At 33.7% G+C, this 8,804-nt stretch overlaps 1 long non-coding RNA gene and 1 pseudogene across 1 annotated transcript; both read left to right on the top strand.

The window, feature by feature from the left end:
• On the top strand, nucleotides 7-2,215 carry LOC107646189 (annotated as a pseudogene).
• On the top strand, nucleotides 5,215-6,126 carry LOC110262393. Its single transcript, XR_002348551.1, has 2 exons — nucleotides 5,215-5,467; nucleotides 5,858-6,126. It is a non-coding gene; the product is annotated as an uncharacterized LOC110262393 (long non-coding RNA).

Here is an 8,804-nt window from a genome sequence, read left to right as displayed (position 1 = left end):
AACTAAACCCTCCCTGGCAACCACAACCACCATCACCATCGCCGCCGCTGCCATGGACTTCACTCCGCCGCCGATCGAAGACGGTTTCACGGCGGAGAAGCTATTCAACCAGGGCTTCTCCTACACCTACGACGACGTCATCTTCCTCCCTCACTACATCGACTTCCCGGCGGAGGCCGTCGATCTCTCCTCCCGCATCTCCCGCAACGTCCCTCTCTCCGTCCCATTCGTTGCTTCTCCGATGGACACCGTTTCCGAGTCCGCCATGGCCGCCGCCATGGCCTCTCTCGGCGCCATGGCCATTATCCACTCCAGCATCTCCCCCGCCACCCAGGCCGCCGTCATCCACTCTGTCAAGTCCCGCCGCGTTCCCATCCTCTCCCACTCGGTCTTCCTCCCTCCCTCAGCTTACATTGACTCCCCGGATGACTTCGCCGATTCTCCGTTCATCCTCGTCATGGAGTCCGGCAACTCTAAGTCGAAGCTACTCGGCTACGTGTCAAAAGAATACTACATGAATCAAAGCTACAAGAGCTTGAAAGTCCGTGATTACATGGCTCCCTCGACACCATTACGGTGCCCTGGAGCCATGACTTGAAGGCAAGGATGAATACTTTGCTCTCATTAAATAAAATCTTTTGGTGTTGTCTTTGTTTATATTATCTAAGCTTTTATGCCTCCCTTACCTTTTGATGGAAATTGACAAGGTCTTGGAGGAGAAGAAGGTGAATTTCGTTGGTTTGGTGAAGGACAACGAGGTGGTTGATGTGGTTACCAAGGATGATGTTGAGAAGGTTAAAGGGTACCCAAAGCTGGTAGGGCCTGGGTCGTTGGGGCGGCGATAGGGACGAGGGAGCAAGACAAGGAGAGGTTGGAGCACTTGGTGAAGGCTGGGGTGAATGTGGTGATTCTTGACAGCTCACAGGGTAATTCTAGTTACCAATTGGAGATGATCAAGTACGTGAAGAAGGTGTATCCGGAACTGGATGTGGTTGGTAGGAACGTGGTCACTATGTACCAGGCTGAGAATCTGATCCAAGCTGGTGTTGATGGATTGAGGGTTGGTATGGGGTCTGGTTCAATTTGCACCACCCAGGAGGTTTGTTCAGTTAGGTGTGGTCAGGTATGAACGTTATTTTGTTTTATTTTATTTTTCAATTTGGTGTTATCTTTGATCTTTGCTGCCTATGTTGGTGTTTGTTGATGGCCTGGAGTTTTGAGCTGTTTGATAGATATGAATTTAGATTGTGATCATTTTTTATAGTTGTTATGTTTTGAGAAGGTTTGGTTCAATGATTAGGTTGAGCTTAATTTCAGAAGAGGTCTTGCTCCTCGGTTGTAAGGATTGTACAGTGTTAACTTATTAAATGATTAGAATTGTATTTTGTTTGAACAATATTGACTTATTGAATAGTATTCAGTGATTGGAATTGCAGTTTGCTTTAGATGGTGATGATTTTCTTATGGAATGACGAAGTTTTAAGTAGTTTTGACTTTGTATAGATTGTTAATATTGCATTTAAGTGTTTGGAAATTTTCAGCCTTGCTTTCTACCCTGTTCTCAATTATATGTTCTGGCTTGCAGGTGCTAAGTTATTAATATTGACTTCATGCTTTTCAGGCAACTGCAGTTTACAAGATTGCATCTATTGCTTATAAAAGCGGTGTTCCTGTGATTGCCGATGGTGGCATCTCAAACTCTGCGCATATTGTCAAGGCTGGTAGCAACGAGGCTCCCGGAGCTTATGAATATCAAGTATGAATAAAAAATTGGGTCAGGCTCTGCAACAATAGCTGTGATATAATGTGGATCAGTGTGATGATAAAAGAAAATTTACAGCTTAGAAAAAAGATGAAATTGTAAGAGCATCAAAACTTTATGCTCAGAGAAAAAATATTTTTATATATTTATTTATTTTTTTATTTGGTGTTGACACTGAAATGGTAGATGAGTAATTGGGAAGAAACTTTGGGAGTAATTCATGATTAATATTTGTTTCAAGTCCTTGGTGTACTTGAAGTGAAAAGACTTCAATGTTTTCAATATTTGACTTGGCCATTCTAGTAAGAAATAAGGAAAGTTCTGTGGTGCTTACCGCAATAGTCATCATCTCGTGCGGACTGTATGTGTCGCTGTTGGAATGTGACACGTGGTTGTGAATATGTGGTCACCGTAAAGAAGCGTCTCCGTGGTTCCGTTATTCGTTTGTGCTAAATTTGTTAATTAAGATAAATGAAATGTTTAAATTTGGTAATAGTTTAGGCAGGATTGAGTGTTTGTGTTATTGGGCCATAGGTTTTGGGCTCTAGTAGTTAGATTTTTGGCATTTTGAATTGTAATGCCAATTTAGTCTAATAACTGCCACAAAAATAATGAAAATGACTCTGTGGTCCAAAGGTCGAAAGTAGCTCTTATGTATGTGGACTTAGTTGAAATCATAAACGACCCATGTTGCTAAATATATTAAACCCCAACGTCTTAACTAATTACCTTAATTATATACTCTCATTAAAATCATAAACCTTAGTCTAATACATACTGCATGGTTTATTATGCACGTATATCACGGCTATTTTATATGATACAACTAAATGTATCAATAATTTTTCAAAAATTTATTACCCTAAAAAAACCACAGTGAATCATAATTTAATGCCCTTAACGCATTCGCCCTTTAAATCTTTTTTTCTTCATAAAAATTATAGAAAGGAATAAATTAGGAATTCTTATTAATATTTTTCTTTAGAAAAAATATATTTGATATTTTTTACATAATAAACAAACAAAAATATTTTTATATTGTTATACCGAAACATAATTAATAAATAAAAATATTTTTTTATATGAGATATTCAAACATAAAATTACTTTTACTTTTCTATAAGATCTTTTAAAAAGATTAAAAATAATTACCTTTTATCTTATTTCCAATTTGTTTTGAGAACCTTTATAATCAGAAAAGGTCATTCCCTTATAGTTATTGTTATAGAAAGTTAAAAAAAAATTTTAAAATTTGGTTTTCTAGAGAGTACATCGTAAGACAAGAAATAATCCATGTTAAAAAGTCAAAATTTTATTTTATTTGAGTCAACTTAATTTCTAAATGAGCTAGTTTGTTATTGTTGAGTTAACATATTTTATTGAGTTAAACCCCAAAATGGTCTTTGAGATTGGCGTCGTGCACTGAAATCATCTCTGAGATTTCAATTGCACCAATTACGTCCCTGAGATTGAAAAAAGTGCACCATATTAGTCCCTGACCCATTTTCCATTAACGACGTGATGACATGGCATGATGACGTGGATTGTAAGTGACACGTGTCACTTTATGATTTGGTCACGTGTAATGATATGATGATGTGGTGACCAGTGACACGTGGCATGCTGACGTGGATGGTTGTGCCACGTGTCACAATGTTATTCGTCCACGTGTCCGTTTGTGCCACGTGTCACAACAGTATTCGTCCACGTGTCATCCATTATGTCATCGTTATAGATGCACCAAATTAGTCTCTCACTTTGCATTAAGTGACTCATTTTAGTCCCTGAAATTGAATGTCGTGCACCAAACTAGTCCCTTCACCAGTTTTTTCTCATTTTTTTCTATAAATTCAAAATTCTCAATATTTTTGAATGCATTAATTTCAATTCTATTTTTTCACATGTTCTTCAAATAAAAGTGCTTTTGTAAAATATTTTTTCTCTTGCGAATACCCTAACCATCAATTTTAGAGTTGACATGAAGGCATTTCAAGTATCTTCACTACCATTTTCACCCTCTTTCAGTGCTTTTATAAAATATTTTTTTTCTTGCGTATACCCCTAACCGCCGTCTTGGAGTTGATATGAAAGCATTTCAAGCTTCTCTCATTACCATCTCCGACCTCTTTCGTCTAGATTGCAGAGGTCGGAGATGGTAGTGAGGGTACTTGAAATGCCTTCAATTTAACTCATTTAGACATAATGAAAACGTGTATTTCATAAGAAAAAAATGTTTATTTTAATTATTAATTTTTTTTAAAAATACATGTTTTTTTATGAAAAAAATGTGTCTAATCAATCATATAATTATTTTTTTATAATGACATAAATATATATTACAATTTACCAATGTTAAATTATTAAAAAAATTATATAATTAAAACTAAAATCTTAAAAATTTTTATGAAAGCACTTGTATTTAAACGATATATGAAAAAATAGAATTAAAATTAGTGTATCCAAGATATTAAAAATTTTGAATTTAAAAAAATGAGAAAAAATTGGTGAAGGGACTAGTTTGGTGCACGACATTCAATTTCAGGGACTAAAATGAGTCACTTGATGCAAAGCGAGGGACTAATTTGGTGCATATACAACGATGATATAATGGATGATACGTGGACGAATACTGTTGCGACACGTGGCACAAACGGACACGTGGCCAAATAACATGGTGACATGTGGCACAACCATCCACGTTAGCATGCCACGTGTCACTGGTCACCACATCATCATACCATTACACGTGGCCAAATCATGAAGTGACACGTGTCACTTACAGTCCACGTCATCATGCCATGTCATCACGTCGTTAATGGAAACTGGGTCAGGGACTAATATGATGCACTTTTTTCAATCTCAGGGACGTAATTGGTACAATTGAAATCTCAGGGACGATTTCAGTGCACAACGCCAATCTTAGGGACTATTTTGGGGTTTAACTCTATTTTTTTTTGGACCAGAAAGTCATTTTCATTATTTTTGTAGCAAAGTTACTAGACTAGATTAGCATTACAATTCAAAATGCCAAAAATCTAACTACTAAAACCCAAAACCCATGGTCCAGTAACACAAACACTTAACCCTGTCCAAACTATTATCTAATATAAACACTTCATTTATCCTAATTAACAAACTTAACACAAACGAATAACGGAACCAGGGAGACACTCTCTTACGATGACCGCATATTTACAACTACGTGTCGCATTCCAACAGCGACACATACAGTCCGCATGAGATGATGACTATTGCAGTAAGCATCACGGAACTTTCCAAGAAATAAAGTCTTTAGCTATTCTTCTTGCTTGCCTTGGGTTAATATGCATAATCGATTTATACTTTACCAGAATACAGGGACGGATCCAGAAATTTTAATATGGAGGGGCCAAATTTTAGATAATTTTTTCATTCTATAAAAATGATTAACATAAAATTATTAGCAGAATGAGTCAAGAAGTATAGAGGAATGGGTTCACTAGAAGCTATGACTAAAGGAAGTGATCAAAGATATTTGGGTGACACTGCAAAACTAAAAATTGCTCAGGGGGTTGTTGGAGCTGTTAAAGATAACTAGATAAGGGTTCTGTTTTGAAGTTCCTACCATACACCATGCAAGCTGTCAAGCAAGGGTTTTAAGATATCAGTGCTCACTCTCTGCAGTCTGCTCATGACCTCCTCAGATCCAAGGTGTTAAGGCTAGAGGTACGGTAATCGTTTCTTGTTGTCTTCATCATTTCTGCACTAAATACACTAGTTCCTATTTTCTCAACCATTTACCCTTCAACTGTAGTTCTCTACTGGGGTTTTTTATTTTTAATTATTTTTATTGTTTTCAAACCAAAGGGAAAAGGAGTAAAAAATATTTTTGTGTTAAATTTTTGCATTTTCCTAGAACACATTTAATGCATGTGTTTGCCTGCAATTGCAACCTCAGGCAAACAATAAAATATGGTTTATGTTAATATTGTCGTTCAGATTGGTATTATAAATTTTATAAGCTTTTCTGAACTAATGTTTTTCTGAAATACTTTCTAAGACCAAAGGGGGGATTTACTCAAATTTGTCTCTTAATATTTGGTATGCTCCGTTCAGGTCCGGAGTGGAGCAGCGCAGGTTGAAGGTGGAATCTATGGTCTGGTTTCTTATGAAAAGAAATATTTTTGAAGTATGAAACCATCCAAAATGGTTGTAAGCCGTGGTATAAATTATTGTTGTAAGTTTAAAAAAGGGCATAAAATGTTACTCGGGCAGTCACAAGTTGCTGCCAATGATGTTATTAGAAGTCGAAACATTGTGGATGATGGTGGCCACACACCATGATTTTATGAGATAAATCCTAGTTATTTTTAAATTTTTCTTCAGGTTTTGATTACGTCATAGTTGTCTTGTATTTTAAATAGGTGTTTTAGTTGGTTATCTTTTTTGTGCCAATCAATACTTCCGGAGTACTATTTGAGGTTTCATGGTAAATTTTCTTGTTATCTTCAATTCATTAGATTTACATATTATTTTTAAATAAAACTTCTCATATTGAAATTTCATCAGTGACCAAACAAGAGTCATTTTAATAGACTAAGTAAAATAGAATGATATGTTTCAGACTCTTAGTTGTCTAGCCAAACGGGTCGAAAGGCAACGAAATGGATATCTTTAATTGTAATATTTTGTATTTTTTTAATTTTTTATTAGTTAGAAAGACGGAAGTTTTTTATAATCAAGTTGGTGGTATATACCTTGCTATCTTGGAAAGTCAATTTTATGTTAAAATATGAATATATGATATGATTATTGAACTTTACGGGGTGCGTTTCTTATGGTTGCATGTTATTATATTATAGTAGATAAAAATATGAAAACAAAACAAAAACTATCGTGAATTTACAATGAAATATGCAGTGACTTTTTTAAGAAAACAATTTATGAAAAATGTTACAAAACAATACAAACAATCTTGTCTACTGCACAGACCAATATCACTGACCCATTAGAAAATAAGGGGGGAAATGAGTAATGACCATGGTAAAATATAACTATTGTCTATTGAGATTGTTTACTTCATTGAGTAGCAGAGACATTTAAAGTTTATGCATTATTAGTGATGTTGAGTGATGAGTTCAACTGAGTATGCAGAGAAAATCTAAAGAAAAAAAATGAGTTAGAATACTTTTGAGTAGGTTAGATTTCTTTAAGATTTTATTGTTTTTAATTTTAATTTGAATTTAGTTTTTTATTTTTTTATTTTATTAATATGTATGAAATTTGGAATGGTTTAATTTTATATTTGCTTGAAATTTTTTTATTTTTCTACGAGTAGGATAGGGTTTAGAACTTTAGGGTTAGGGTTAAGAAATTCTTAACCCGCAGTAGGATAGGGTAGAATTTTAAAAAAGTTTTCAACTCGCGAGTAGGGTTAGGATAGAGTCCAAACCCTATCCTATCCTACCCATAGCCAGTCCTACATGCAGGTTCTTCTTCTTCTTTTTTGTTATCGTCATCACCAACAACACCAACATCTGATTTTTTCTGTGCCATAATTAAATAATTTCGATTCATTTTTTAGTTTATTTTGGTTCATTTGTGAATTAATTAAGGTTCACTTGATGTTACTGATAAGTATTGACCACATTTTTTACTACTTAAGTAATTTCGGTTTATTTCTTAGTTTAATTGAGGTTCATCTGAATTCAGAAATAAATTGTATGTACTTTTGTTGATGATTGAATCTTTTTGACTGCTTGTTCAAAATTGAACTAATTTTGGTTAATTTGTGTGTTAATTGAAGTTCACCTGATACTACTGATAAGTATTTATTAAATTTTTTATTTCTTAAGTAATTTCGTTTCATTTCTTAGTTTATTTGAAGTTTATTTGGATCCAGATATGAATTCAATGTGTTTGTGTTAATTGAGGTTCACTTGATGCCGCTGATAAGTATTAATCAATTTTTTTAGTAAAGAAGAATGAAATTATTCATTATCACTTTATTCAATTGCATTAGATTTCACTCTATTTCATTCAATTAGTTCAGATTTGAACAAATAGTAAAAAAAACTCAATCATCAACAAAAACACATCAAATTTATTTTTGGATCCAAATGAACCTCAATTAAACTAAGAAATGAACCAAAATTACTTAAGAAATAAAAAATTTTGTCAATACTTATCAGCAACATCAAATGAATCCCAATTAGCACACAAATAAATCGAAATTAGTTCAGATTTAAACAAACAGTTAAAAAGACTCAATCATTAACAAAAACACATCGAATTCATTTTTGAATCCAAATGAACCTTAATTAAAGTAAGAAATGAATCGAAATTACTTAAGAAATAAAATTTTGGTCAATACTTATTAGCAGCATCAAGTGAACCTCAATTAACATACAAATTAACCGAAATAAATTAAAAAATGAACCGAAATTATTTAATAATGGCATCGGAGAAAATCAAAACTAATAAATATATTTCTAAAATGTTGGTGTTATTAGTGATGACGATAACCAAAAATAAAAGGAAAAAGAAGATGCAACATTGGAGAACCTGCGTGCATGAATTTGGAAGAAAAAGGAAGAGGAGGAGAAGAAAGTAACAGAGAAGAGGAGAAGGAAACAGAGAAGTAGAAAGAGAATGAGAAGGAGAAGAAGAAGGAGAAGGAGGCGCGTGATTTAAAAAGTTGTTATAACAATTTGGTTAGACTTGGTTAAGTATTTTGTTTGAATATAAAGCTTTTTATCAAGAGTACTCATATAATAACAATCTTAGATAACTAATTAAGGGTACACATAACTAGTAATTTTTTTTGAAAAAACATAAAATCAAATTATCATGACAAACATTTAAAATCTAATAAAAAAAATCAAAATCTAAAAAAAATATCTAGCACCAAAAGGCGCGTGATTTTTATAACAATTTGGTTAGACTTGGTTAAGTATTTTGTTTGAATATAAAGCTTTTTATCAAGAGTACTCATATAATAACAATCTTAGATAACTAATTAAGGGTACACATAACTAGTAATTTTTTTTGAAAATTTTGAAAA

This window comes from Arachis ipaensis, chromosome B06 (genome assembly GCF_000816755.2).
Source record: "Arachis ipaensis cultivar K30076 chromosome B06, Araip1.1, whole genome shotgun sequence".
Lineage (NCBI taxonomy): Eukaryota > Viridiplantae > Streptophyta > Magnoliopsida > Fabales > Fabaceae > Arachis > Arachis ipaensis.
Note: the sequence above shows the minus strand (reverse complement) of the source record. Positions and strands in the feature narration are given on the sequence as shown.